At 46.9% G+C, this 14,499-nt stretch overlaps 1 protein-coding gene across 1 annotated transcript in view; it reads left to right on the top strand.

The window, feature by feature from the left end:
• Positions 1-14,499, top strand: part of NOS3 (nitric oxide synthase 3) — a 71,274-nt gene that overhangs the window by 50,739 nt on the left and 6,036 nt on the right. The gene's annotated exons all lie outside the window — the stretch shown is intronic.

Below are 14,499 nucleotides of genomic sequence, written 5' to 3'. Positions count from 1 at the left end.
CTCATCTGCACACTGGGCACAAAGCAGCATTTGTGATACAGCCTGCCAAGCTTGCTGTGGAGGGTGTTTGATGCAGGGTAGTGGAACAGGCCGCGGTGGCTTAGTGGTTAAGACGCTGAACTGCAGACCGGAAGGTCGGCAGGGCAGCAGTTCGAGACCCGAGTGCTGCGTGATGTCTTCAGTCCCAGCTTCTGCCAACCTAGCAGTTCGAAAGCAAGAAATTGCAAGTAGATAAATAGGCACCACTTCAGCTGGAAAGGTGACAGCGTTCCGTGCACCTCGGTGTTCAGTCATGCTGGCCACATGACCACGGAAGCGTCTTCGGACAGCGCTGGCTCTTCGGCTTAGAAATGGATATGAGCACCACACCCTAGAGTCGGACACGACTGGTTGGGGACACCTTTACCTTTACTTTTAGTGGAACAGCCCTCCCTCCCTCCCTGCTGTCCCTCAGAATAGCTCCATCCCTGGAAACTGTGGCTGCAAAATGCAAAACAGGGTCCAGTGCAGAGTGGTGAATGGAATGGCACAGTCCAGCTATTCAAAGCAACTGTCTCCTTGCAGTGGGTACTCAATTAAGCAGAATGCTGGGTTCAGCAGTTGCCAGCATGCATTGTCCAGAGCAGGTGAATTAGAGTCCATTCATAATAGTGAGAGCTGCCAACTGCTTTAAGAGCTTGGAGATATGCGAATCAGTGCCTTCTTCGTGGTCTCCGTGCATCACACATATGGGCTCTTCACCTGTGCTGAGCCTCTTTCGGGAAACTTCTAAAGCTGAGGAACTTTTTGTGGGAACCCTCCCCCAGCATCTACTGTGCATGTCCCAGTGGGTTCCCGCCTGTTCCCTCAGTTCTCTTTTGACCGCCTAGCAGTAGCTTCTTTGGAAACTTCCTTGGTTCGTGGAGAACTTTTGTCAGTGTTTTACACTGGTGCCGAGGTCTTTTTTCTCTCATTTTGTTGTTGTCCTTCTTATTTTTGGTCGTTAAAAAAAAAAAAGCTGTCTGTTGGTTTGTCATTTTTTGTCTACCGCGGCTGCAGTCTTCATCTGGCCACAAAGGCCCCGTTCTGTAAATGTGGGATTAAATTGCTGTATTGGTAGCCAAGTCATTTGTAGTGTTAGAGGGGCCTAGAGATCCATAATGCTTGCTTAAGTTCATTATTGGTGCAATTCCCATGCTAGTAAGCCTCTGAGCATGTACAGATGAGTCAAAAGGCCGATAACAGTCTTCTCAGAACATTCCTTGCTAATGAGAAGAATATCTTATCACTGATGTGCCTGAGAAGCAGAGTTTGTTTACCTTAAAGCTACAGGTGGCTGTGCTGAGAACCTAGTGCTGTTAGGTCATGCTGGGAATGCACGCTAGGGGGTGCTTGCTGCTGTTTTGCTGCCTATTGCTAACATGTATGGTATAACATCCATTGTACTCCATGGCTCTTGGTTCAGAGAAGATGTCTGATCCAACCATTGGGTATGCCTGTGTGCTGTAAGCTACCCAATAAAGGCTCCTTGTAAGTAAACCTTTGAATCTGATTTATCAGTCTTGGCACCTCCAACCTAAGGGTTCAGCGCCCACAGCCGGAGCAACACAATTGCCCCCCACTGACCCTGACTCTTTGCCTCTTTTGCTTGGGTGAAGGACATTTACCCCAATGCTTGTTCTTTGTGCCAGTCATTCACTAAACAAGCACAGGAGAATAGATCTGACAGACTCAAAGCAGAGCTGTGGAGAAAGGCTTTACTGGCCACAGATCCAAAAAAGTCGGCTGACTCACGTGTAATGGAAAAGAGAGCGGCTGCTATGTCTTTGTCAAAACTGTTGTTTCCTTGTCGCTCTGGGTCTGCTGAATGGGTGGACCTCCCAACTCCAGCGTGTTTGGCTAAGGTTCCAAAGTTGGGATCTGATAGCTTTAAGAAACAAAAGGAAAAGGGGGTTAGTGATAAGCCTTTGAAACCTAAGGTTCCAGCACCTCTGCCTTTACTGGTTTCACCTATCTGGGTACTCTCATTGGTACCGAGCGCTCCTGTAATTGAGCCAATTTCTATGGCAGCGGAAGGTGAAAATGTGGAGTTGTCTCCTGCACAGCTGGTTTCTCGGGAGTGAGAAACTTCTCCATCGAGAGATTGCCAGTTGTTGTCTTTGGTGAGGGAGGAGCCCTCCTGACTGTCGTCCCCTCCCCAGGACTGAGAACATCATTTCCCTCCTTCTGAGGTGTTCAGGTCTCCCTATGGTGATCGCCGTCATGAATGCCAGTATAGAGAGAAGTCCATGTCTCCTTATGGCGATTGGGATAGAAGTTCCAAGTGGTCTTACCCCTCACCATGGCGCTGTGCTTTTGAGGACTGGCCTAGTTCTTGGGATCGAGAATATTATAATGATCGAACAAGGTACCTTGGGATAACTTCACCTCGGTACCCTCCTCAGCCGTCAGTGACTCTGTCTCATTCCCCCGTGGGAGATGGTTTCGTTTCACCTCCACCTGTGCCACCCTGCTTGTCGTCGTTAGTACAGAGCCAGACAACATCGGTCAAGCCAACACAGTTGCCACCTTCACTTGTGGTACAAACAAACCTTCCACCTGCTCCTGGGCCATCTTTGCCTCATAATTCGGCAGATGATTACCAGACTGACTCTTCTTCGTACTCATTGGTTCCACCTTCTGTTCCTGCTCTGGACAACGTAGCAGGAATGCAGGAGAGAGCGTCTCCTTCGGAGGACATGTTTAATTTTGCTGAACAGGTTAGCAGAATGGCCCATTTTCTGGGTATTAATGTGCAGCAACCAGAGCAGCATGTCCAGGACCTGGTTTTTGATGTAGTCCATACTGAATCATTGAAACCGGTAGCTGTTCCCTTCCTCCCAACCCTCCTCCAAATGGTGCAGCAATCATGGAAGGCCCCATCTTTGATGGCACCAACATCTTTGTTGAGAGTACCCAACATTTTCCAAATCCCGGGAAGTACTAGTTCCCCTCTACTCAGCACTGGTTAGGCCTCATCTGGAGTACTGTGTCCAGTTCTGGGCACCACACTTTAAGAAGGATGCAGACAAACTGGAGAGGGTTCAGAGGAGGGCAACAAAGATGATCAGAGGACTGGAAACAAAGCCCTATGAAGAGAGACTGAAAGAACTGGGCATGTTTAGCCTTGAGAAGAGAAGACTAAGGGGAGATATGATAGCACTCTTCAAGTACTTGAAAGGTTGTCACAGAGAAGAAGGCCAGGATCTCTTCTTGTTCATCCCAGAGTGCAGGACACGGAATAATGGGCTCAAGTGACAGGAAGCCAGATTCCGGCTGAACATCAGGAAAAACTTCCTGACTGTTAGAGCAATACGACAATGGAACCAATTACCTGGGGAGGTGGTGGGCTCTCCCACACTGGAGGCCTTCAAGATGAGGCTGGACAGCCATTTGTCAGGGATGCTCTGACTTGGATTCCTGCATTGAGCAGGGGGTTGGACTCAATGGCCTTGTAGGCCCCTTCCAACCCTACTATTCTATGATTCTATGATCTACGCGGCTCAAATCCCTGTACCGTGTACAAGAGAAGGATGCGGCATTTTAATATTCCCATCCATGCCTGAATTCCTTTGTTGTGGAATCGGTGCAAGGGCGTTCACAGAAGGTCCATGCCTTGCCTGTCGACAAGGGGGGTAGAAGGTTGGATCTGTTGGGGAGGCGGATGTATTCTTCGGCTGCTCTTGATCTCCGTGTGGTGAACTATCAGGCCACGATGGGTAGATACCAACTGTTCCTATGGGAGAAAATGGGATCTCTTTGTGCTTATCTCCCAGAGGACCAAAGGGATCTCGCCAGAGTTTTTCATGTGGAAGCTATCAAGTTGTCCAGACAGCAGATGAACAGTTCCTGTCATGAAGCCGACTGTAGTGCTAAGTCAGTGGTGGGTGTGATCACGCTGTGGAGGCACACTTGGTTGAGATCTGTGGGCTTAACTCCTGAGGCTTGATCTCAAATCGAGGATTTGCCTTTTGACGGTGAAGGGCTCTTCAGTGCCAAAGCCGATGAACAACTGGACTTTGTTCAGAAGGCAAAGCCGACCACCTGAAAAAAGGGTTTGGGACCTCAACAATAACAATACAAGTCACAGAGGTAGTTCCATCATCAACCATACAGGTCAAGCAGCAGTTTGATCGTTATCCTCACTACCAGCCTCCTCAGCAACAGCAGAAGCAGGCTGCTCCTTCTTCGAAGTATTGTCAGGGTTGTGGGAAGCCCGACTCTTCCTCTAAACAGCAGCTTTGACTTTCTGGTGTTTGCTGTTCCCAGTCTCCCCAGCCAACCCTTTTTTGGGTCTGTCCTGGCTCGATTCTTGCCCAACTGGAAAATAATCACAATGGACAGCTGAGCGTTAAATATAATCATTCAAGGCTACATGATAGAGTTTCATACCCTCACGCAGTTTTTATTTATTTATTACATTTATATCCCACCTTTCTTCCACTGCAGAACTCAAGGTGGTTACATGCACTTCCCAGGTGGTCTCCCTTCCAAACACTGACCAGACCCAGACCTGCTTAGCTTCAGAAAGGTGGCTGCCTCATGTGCCTTCAGACCACACCCTGGGTATAGTTGGGTGTTGTTCGAGTGACTCCTCTGTCAAAGGCCCTCCTCCTAGAAATGGCCACCCCGCTCCAAAAGGGAGCAATCCAAAGAGTTCTTCCATACCAGCTGGAGAACGGTTTCTTCTCCTGGTATTTTACCGTACCAGAACGGGACAGAGGCCTCCATCTGATCATGGACTTGAGGAACTTGGACAAGTTTACTACTCCCAGAAAATTCAGAATGATCACAATGGCATTGTTCCTTCCTCTCCTTCGGAAGGGTGTTTGGTTTGCGGCCATAGACCTGAAGGATGCGTATTTCCATATAGTGATCACAGAGGCTCACCAGAAGTACTTGCGCTTCATCATCGGTACTGACATGTTCCAGTTTCGGGTCCTGCCCTTCATCTAGCAAGGTCCGCCCTGAGAGTTTTTACAAAGTTGGATGGCGGTTGTGTGTGCATACCTTCAACTTCAAGACATCGAAGTCTACCCTTACCTGGATCATTGGCTCCTTGTCTCATACTCCAGGGATTCCCTTTGTCATGCCATCGAGATTATTCTGAACCTTCTGGGAGCATTGGGCCTGTATGTGAACAGGGAAAAGTGAACTTTGAGGCCAGCACAATGGCTCCATGTCATAGGGGCATTGCTGGATTTGACAGTTGCATGGGCTTACATTCCTTGAAAATGGCAAGAGCAGTTGATTGCCCTCGCGGAAAACCTTTACTTTCAGTGGCTAGTCACCACTCACACTATTCAGACACTACTGGGGCATATGGCAGCAATGGCCACAATTGTTCATTGAGCAAGGCTTCAGATGTGACCCCTGCAAAACTGGTTGCTCTGAAACTTCGATTTCACCACCAATGCTCGGTGCTGTTACCTGAAGATTCCAGAGAAGATAGTGGATTATCTCCTGTGGTGGATGCAACGACGCAACCTGAGTCAAGGCACTCCTTTTGTCCAAACCTCCCCTATGCGGATATTGGTGACAGACACTTCCCTTTTGGGGTGGGGAGCTCACTGTGGTCCACTTTGGATTCAGGGAACCTGATCGGCAGTGGAGAAAAGACATCATATAAATTACCTAGAATTTCTTGCCATTTGGAAGGTGATGCATGCATTCGAGATTTACCTTTAAGGACAGCATGCAGAAATTTTATTTATTTATTTATTTATTTATTTCTATACTGCCCAATAGCTGAAGCTCTCTGGGTGGTTCACAAAAATCAAAACCACAAAGTGCAGCATAAAACAATATAAAATATGAAATCTTAAAACCACAATATAACAGTCCAACCAGAATAAAACCGAGCAGTAATGCAGAGATTTAAAATACAGATTTAAAACACCAAAGCTAAAAGACTAGGAAGCTAAAATGCTAAAACGTTAACCGACACTATGGCAGTATTGTGGCATATGAAGAAGCAAAGGAGTACGCATTCATCCAAGTTTATGAATCTCACAATGGACGTATTCCAGTGGGCCGTCCAACGGGATATTCTTTTGAGTGCTCTTCACATTGCCAGAGAAGACAATGTTTTGGTGGACACTCTGAGCTGGTCGTACAAATGGTCCCACGAATGGTGGCTGTCCACCTCCATTCTGTGCCATCTCTTCCTAAACTGGGGTTGGCCTATGACAGATTTGTTTACAACCCCATCGAATGCAATATGCAGGAGATTCTGCACGAATGCAGGTATCGGTCGACTGTCGTTGGGTGATGCCTTTCAGCTTCGATGGCGCAGGGAACTGCTCTATCTATTCTCTCCGTTTTCCCTTCTCAAGAGTGCTACAGAAACTAGCAGACAACAGGACAGCCTGCATTTTGATCACTCCTTGGTGGCTGAGGCAGCCATGGTTTGCAGCCCTGCTGCGGCTGTCTTACCACAATTCCTGGATCTGATCATAGAATCATAAAATAATAGGGTTGGAAGGGGCCTATAAGACCAACGAGTCCAACCACCTGCTCAGTGCAGGAGTCTAAGTCAAAGCATCCCTGACCGAGGGCTGTCCAGCTTCTTCTTGAATGCCTCCAGTGTGGGAGAACCCACCACCTCCCTAGGGAATTGGTTCTATTGTCGTATTGCTCTAACAGGAAGATTTTCCTGATGTTCAGCCAAAATCTGGCTTCCTGTAACTTGAGCCCATGATTCCGTGTCCTGTACTCTGGGATGATCAAGAAGAGATCTTGGCCTTCCTCACTGTGACAGCATTTCAAGGACTTGAAGAGCGCTATCCTGTCTCCCCTCAGTCTTCTCTTTTCAAGGCTAAGCATGCCCAGGTCTTTCAGTCTCTCATAGGGCTTTGTTTCCAGTCCCCGGTCATCTTGTTGCCCTCCTCTGAACCCTTTCCAGTTTGTCTTGATCAAGGCAGGATCCAGCATCTGGCATCCAGATCTTGACACCCTGAAACTCACTGCCTGGAGGATTCGGCAGTGAGTAGCGGTACCCGGCTCCCGTTGGACGTCCAGGCAGTTTTGGACATGGCTACGTCAATCCTATTGACACCACAATCCTAAGTGATCGTCATTTTTGAAGTTTGCAAGTCTCCACAGTTTCGATCGCCTTAAGGGTTCCATTGAAAATGTTATTTTGTTTCTGAATCAGTTGTTTGGGAAACGTTTAAAGCTTTTCTCCATAATGGTTTATTTGGTAGCTCTTCCTTTTTATACAGGGCAAGTTCAAGGTTTTTCCCTTTTCACTCACCCTACAACTCATCAGCTCCTGCGGGGCCTAAAGAATTTGGCACCTCCAATGGGAATTCTGGTACCTTGGTGGAGTCTCTCTGTTGTTTTGCATGCCCTCCTTTCAAAGCCCTTTGAACCTCCGGCCTTGATGGATTTTCGATTGCTATCATGGAAAGTGGCCTTTTTGGTGGCCATCGTGTCTTCCAGATGTGTTAGTCAGATTTGTGCTTTATGGGTTGATCATCTGTACCTGATCTTTCATAAGGTTGACCTGAGACTGGACATTGACTTTTTACCAAAGACAGTCTCTGATTTCCATGTCAACCAATCTGCCTCATTACCAACTTTTTTCCCCGAGCCATCCTCTGACCTGGAAAGGAAGGTGCATGCTGTAGATGTAAAGAGGGCATTGCCTTTTTATAAGTCAAGGACAGCATCTTTCATCAATATGCAACAACTTTTCGTTTGTTAAGGTGGTCCCAAGAAGGGTTTCCCTGTCTCCTCTCAAAGGCTGGCCTCATGGATTGTGCAGACTTTTGGTTTAGCCTATGACTTATCAGGCTTGGAGCGTCCATCTCATGTCCAGGGCCATTTGACGCGAGGGGTTGCCAAGTATACAGCCTTCAGCAAAGGTGTGCCATCATTGGACTCATGCAAAGCGGTGATTTGGTCGGATCCCTTGATGTTTGTAAAGCATGATGAACTGGATGTCAAGGCACGTTCCGACTGTGCTTTTGGTCCAGCCATCCTGTCATCGTCAGAAGTTCCTATGGGCATTAATGAACGACTCTCAACCCTTCAAATAAAACTCGCCAAAAACCAGAAGGCAACTATTCTACGTGCCTATGCACCAACATTAAATGTTGATGAAGGCATCAAAGAAAACTTTTACTCCCAGCTGGACACCATCCTATCAGAAATACCTAAGGAGGACAAAATTATCCTCCTGGGCGATTTCAGTGCAAGAGTTGGGTGTGATTTTGATTTGTGGCCGGGGACCATTGGGAAAGAAGGAGTCGGCAATAGCAACCAGAATGGAATTTTACTTCTGACTAAATGTGCAGAGCATAATCTTATCATTACCAACACACTTTTTCGCTAGAAAATTTAAAACATCATGGAAGCACCCTTGGTCGAAGCACTGGCATCTTCTAGATTATGTAATTGTCTGTGCCAGAGATTACTGCGATGTATTCCTCACCAGAGCTATGACGAGTGCTGACGACTGCTGGACAGACTACCGATTAATTCGTTCCACGATGGCCATTAAGATTGTCCCTCAATGTAGGCTCCAAGGAAGAAAACCAAAGTGTAAAATGAACACCCAAGCCCTTCAAGATCCTATTAAGCGAGCCTGCTTTCAAACAACTCTCAAGGAACATCTACCTATGGAAACGCCTGAAAATGTCAAGGAACACTGGAATAAACCGAAGACTTCCATTATCGCAGTCTGTGAACAAACTATCGGATACCAAACTAAGAAACATCAGGATTGGTTTGATGAGAATGATAGGGAGACTGAATATATCATTGATAAGAAAAGGAAAGCCTTCCAAATATGGCAAAAAGACATCAACTGTGCTGCTAAGAAAAAATGTATGCCAGTGCAAAGGCTGAGGTCCAAAGAAGAACTAGAGAACTTAAGAACACCTGGTGGATAAAGAAAGCTCAAGAAATCCAGCACTTTGCAGAAGCCCATGATGCACGGGGCTTTTTTAATGCCACAAAGGCCATTTACAGACCAGCAAACCATGGTACAAACCCCTTACGCTCAATAGATGGTGCCAAACTTCTAAAGGACAAAGAGTCTATTGCACTGCGTTGGAAAGAGCATTACCACAACCTCCTTAACCAGAACTCTATTGTGGCTGATGAGGTTTTCTCGCAAATCCCACAAAAACAAACCAAAGATGAGCTTGCAGTATCCCCTAGTTTGGAGGAAGTCAGTAAAGCCATTAACCAAATGAAAAATAATAAAGCTAGTGGACCCGATGGGATCCCTGTTGAAGTCTTTAAAGGAGGGCCTGAAGCTACACAACAGCTTCACAAGCTCATCGAAAAAATCTGGAGGGGGGAGATCCCAGCAGACTTCAGGGATGCCATAATTATCACTCTCTTTAAAAAGGGTGATAGAACAGATTATGGAAACTACTGAGGCATCTCCCTTCTTGCTACGGCAGGCAAAATCCTGGCAAGGATCCTTGCGAACCGCCTTCTACCTATCTCAGAAAACATCCTCCCTGAATCCCAAAATGGCTTCCACCCTTCCAGGGGGACAGTGGATATGATCTTCACTGCAGGACAGCTCCAAGAAAAATGCAGGGAGCAAAACCAACCCCTGTACTGGCATTTATTGCTCTGACTAAGGCCTTCGACATGGTAAACCGTACTGCCCTCTGGACCATCCTTCTGAAAACCGGATGCCCTAATAGATTTGTGAACATCTTGCGGCTCCTCCATGACGGCAGCAATCTTGGATAACAATGGCTCTCAAAGTGATCCATTCAAAGTAGGATCAGGCGTTAAACAGGGATGCGTCATTGCTCCAACCTTATTTGCTGTCTTCATCACTATGATTCCACACCTTGTTGAAGGGAAACTTCCCACTGGTGTAGAAATCATATATCAAACAGATGGAAAACTTTTTATCTCAGTAGGCTGAAAGCAAAAAGTAAGGTAATTACAACCTCTGTCATAGAACTTCAATATGCTGATGATAACGTAATCTGCACACACTCAGAGGAAGATCTCCAAACTATCCTAAACATCTTCACAGAAGAATATGAAAAGCTCAGCCTCTTGCTTAACATCAAAAAAACAAACATGCTTTACCAGCAAGCACAAACCAACCCCTCTGTAGCGCCATCAATCCAGCTTAACAGTGTGATGCTGGAAAATGTCAACCACTTTTCCTATCTTGGCAGCCATCTCTCTACAAAAGCCGACATCGACACTGAAATTCAGTATTGCCTGAGCTCTGTGAGTGTAGCATTCTCCCGAATGAAGCGCAGAGTTTTCGAGGATTGGGACATACGCAGGGAGACCAAAATGCTTGTTTACAAAGCCATTGTACTACCAACCTTACTGTATGCCTGTGAAACATGGACCATCTATAAAAGCCACTCCCAACTTCTCGAAAGATTTCACCAACGCTGTCTCCGAAAAATTCTGCAAATTACTTGGGAAGATAGACAGGCTAATATCAGTGTACTGGAAGAAGCAAAGACCACCAGCGTTGAAACAATGATTCTCCAACATCAACTTTGCTGGATCGGCCATATTGTTCGAATGCCTGATTATCGTCTTCCAAAGCAGCTACTCTATTCCCAACTTATGAATGGAAAATGGAATATTGGTGGACAGCAAAAGAGATTTAAAGATGTTCTTAAAGCTAATCTAAAAAAATGTAACATAAGCATTGAGAACTGGGAAGCTCTAACCCATGAGCGTTCCAACTGGAGGTCAGCCTATGGCACTATGGACTTTGAAGAAGCATGAGTACGGGGCGAAAGGGAGAAACGAGCTCAGCGGAAGGCGTGTCAAGCAAACCCTCACCGTGACTGCCTTCCACCTGGAAACCTCTGTCCTCACTGCGGGAGGCTGTGTGGATCCAGAATCGGCATTCACAGCCACCTGCAGACCCACTGCCAAGACTCTCTCTCTGGAAGACAACCTCACTCAGTCACGAGTGATCGCTATGGATGGAACCACCACTGGTAAGTGAACTTGTTAATCGCCCATATATGTGATGGGCGATAAGTGACCATATATGTGATACCTAGGGAGGTAGTGGGCTTACCTAGGGAGGTGGTGGACTTACCTAGGGAGGTGGTGGGCTCTCCCACACTGGAGGCATTCAAGACAAGGCTGGACAGCCATCTGTCAGGGATGCTCTGACTTGGATTCCTGCATTGAGCAGGGAGTTGGACTCGATGGCCCTGTAGGCCCCTTCCAACCCTACTATTCTATGATTCTATGATGCATAGAGACCGCGAAGAAGAAATGCAGGTTGCTTACCTGTAACTAGTTTTTTAAGTGGTCATCTGTGCATTCACACAACTTACCCACTGTCTCCACTTCAGTGGCAATGTTGAATTCAGTGTTGGTACTGAGCTGTAATTTTTTCCCTCGGATCCAAGGCCACACTAGGCAGTCTCAAGGAACTGAGGGAACAGGCGGGAACCCACTGGGACATGCGCAGTGGATGGTGGGGGAGGGTTCCCGCCAAAATGTTCCTCAGCTTGAGAAGTTTCCCAAAAGAGTCTCAGCACAGGTGCAGAACCCATACATGTGAATGCACAGATGACCACTTGAAGAACTACAGTTACAGGTAGCTGCACCCTGCATTGCTGTAGCTTTGCAAGGGATCCTGGGGCAGTCCTGGGCGTAAGTCTTGGGCCAGCTTCTTCTTTCTGTACAGCTCTTAAAGGATTGGCAACTGGAAACTTTAGAAACTGACCTTGTGATGCTGATCTGCATCCTTCCTGAAGACTCTGAGCAGGGCCACACCTAAACAGACCCTGTGCAATCCTGCTGAGCCCCTTTCCTCCTGGATGGGGCCCCAGTCCATGGAGACATAGCCTCAGAGTTTGTGTGAGATTTTCAGCAGCTCAGATATGGATCTTTAATTAAGGCAGGGGGCGAAGCCCCGCTTGTCTCCCTCTTGAGTCAAACTACCAGACCTGCCTCAAAACTGAAAAAAAAACCCTCTTTTTCCTGTAGGCACCTGAGTGCTGCACTGACTAGAGTGCCCAATATCTCTGATCAGTTTTCCAGGCAGCACAAGCGCCATGGAGCACTTTCCCCTTTTTTGCACAGGCTTTTGGCTCTTCTCCTTAGCACAGGCACAGCGCAAAAAAGGCAGGCAGCAGGGAGGTCATTTACCCATACCGACCCACCTGGATCACAAACATGGCGTTAAATTGTACTCCCCACGCCAGACATCAGGTCACTGGAAAGAGGGCATGGAATGGGCCGGCAAGTAGGTGACCCCAGTCAATCACTTTTTTAGAATATTTTTCTGGGCATGCATAGTGGAGCGGGAAATTGGTTCCCACTTCCTGTTCCTTGATAAGACTGAGGACATTTTGGTTAAGCGGGCACGAGAGCAGCAGCAGCATGAGTACAAACAAACATGTAGGAGTCCAGTGGAGATAGCGGGTATGGTTTTTTAAAAGTCCATGTTTGTGTAGAAATGCCTGTGCAGGCACGGGCCAGCAGCAGGCACAGGCTTCCCAGGTCACCATCTCTAAAGTAGGCACTCATCTTAATTTTTTTTTTTTTTAATGCTGTCTGCTCAGTGTGTGTGTGTGTTCTTTAATTAATATGGGGGGCTGTACTTGCCTGGCAATCTTTAAAATTATTTTTTAAACTGCTGCGTCTTAATTTTTTTAACTTCTTGTGAGAGTGTGCTGGCATGATGATTTAAATTTAAAAAAAAACTCATCTACCTGTATGGTGTTTTTTTTATTTTAAACCCTGCTTGTGGGTTCTGTGCGCTTGGCTTTTCCCCCTTTAAAAAAAAAAATTGTGTGCGCTGTATTCCTGGCTATTTTTTTAATGGTTATGGGGGTTGTGTCTGCCAATGCTTTTATTTTTAAAACACTCTGAGGATCACTTATTATTGTTGCTATTATTGTCATCATCTTGTGCTGAACCAGTGTTCTGTGTGCCTTGCTGGCTGTTGTGACTCGAGAATGGGTTCTGTGTTGCTCCCAGGACTCTGTCGGTGGTGTCATCAATTGTTGTTGTTGATAATCATCATGCTCACTTTGCGCTGTGCATTCATGATCTAGAAGTTCATGAGCTTCAGCAGCCCCGCAGGAGAGGGGTGGCCATCAGAGAAGGGGGAGGACACACGCCTCTTCTGAATCTAGGCAAGAGCCTGGCTTCTGTTGGTTTGTGCATTGCTTAGGTGTACCTGGAGCTTGCAAAGGAGCAGGTTGGGGAGCAAAGCAGATGTAGTCGGCTCTGCCTGTGGTGACCTGCCCTCCCTCCAGCCACAGCAGGAACCAGCCACCATGGCAGCAGCAGCTGCTTCGTCTGTTGTGCTCTTTGCGTGCCTCTAAAGATTCATACCTTGTTGTTTTGTTTGGCAGTGACATGCACGTGGCGTGTGGTGTTGGGGGAGTTGCATTGACGATCGAAGCTGAGATTTATTCAAGTGGCTGCTTTCTCTCTTGGAGACGGCTGCTGGCCTCAATGTGTTTTGGAATTTGGGTCATGCGTGTTGCAAAGTAGCAGTGCTATGTATGCACGCCTTTCCTTTCCCGGAGGAATTGGGTTGAAGGTACCAAGGCTAGCTGAAGAGCAGTGCATGACGGGATCTGTAGTCTCTAGAGGGGGACCATGTATCTTGGAAGTTGCAGTCATGGCAAGAGTGACGAATGATGGGAAGTGTTATTGTAGTGGGAAGATGGGAAGCTGGACAGCCACCTGTCAGGGATGCTCTGACCTGGATTCCTGCATTGAGCAGGGGGTTGGACTCGATGGCCTCGTAGGCCCCTTCCAACCCTACTATTCTATGATTCTATGTTGCTCAAAGTCATGTCTTGACTTGATCCTAACCAACAGAGATGACTTAGTGGATAAAGTAGCAGTTACAGGAACTCTGGGGGAAAGCGACCATGTTGTACTTGAGTTCTTGGTTCTAAGGGAAGCAAAAGCCGAGTGTACTCAAACGCGTACCCTGGATTTTAGGAAAGCTGATTTTAATAAACTCAGAACAATGATCAGTAAGGTCCCATGGCAAGCAATGCTAGCGAGAAAAGGAGTCCAAGATGGGTGGGAACTTTAAAAAAAGGAAATTCTCAAGGCACAATCACAAACAATTCCAACAAGAAGAAAAGGTGGAAGACAACAGAAGAAGCCAATGTGGCTTCACAAAAAGCTTAGGGATGACCTGAAAACAAAAAAGGACACATATAGGAAGTGGAAAGAAGGCCAAGTAACAAAGGAAGAGTACAGGCAGGTAGCACAGAATTGCAGGGATGGCGTCAGGAAGGCTAAAGCGGAGAACGAGGTGAGGTTAGCGAGGGATGCTAAAAACAACAAAAAGGCTTTCTTCAGCTACGTGCATAGTAAAAGGCAGAGGAAAGAAATGGTTGTTCAGCTATTAAATAAGGAGGGCAAAATGATAACAGAGGACAAAGAAAAGGCAGAGGTGCTCAATTCCTACTTTGGCTCAGTCTTCTCCCGAAAGAGGGTCTATGACCCCCCTGGCAAAGGCGAAGTACAGGCTGAAGG

The sequence above is a fragment of the Heloderma suspectum genome, chromosome 5 (assembly GCF_057233095.1).
Source record: "Heloderma suspectum isolate Gila_16-S chromosome 5, 16-S_ref, whole genome shotgun sequence".
NCBI classification, from domain to species: Eukaryota; Metazoa; Chordata; class Lepidosauria; order Squamata; family Helodermatidae; genus Heloderma; species Heloderma suspectum.
This window is presented reverse-complemented; position numbering and strand designations above follow the sequence as displayed.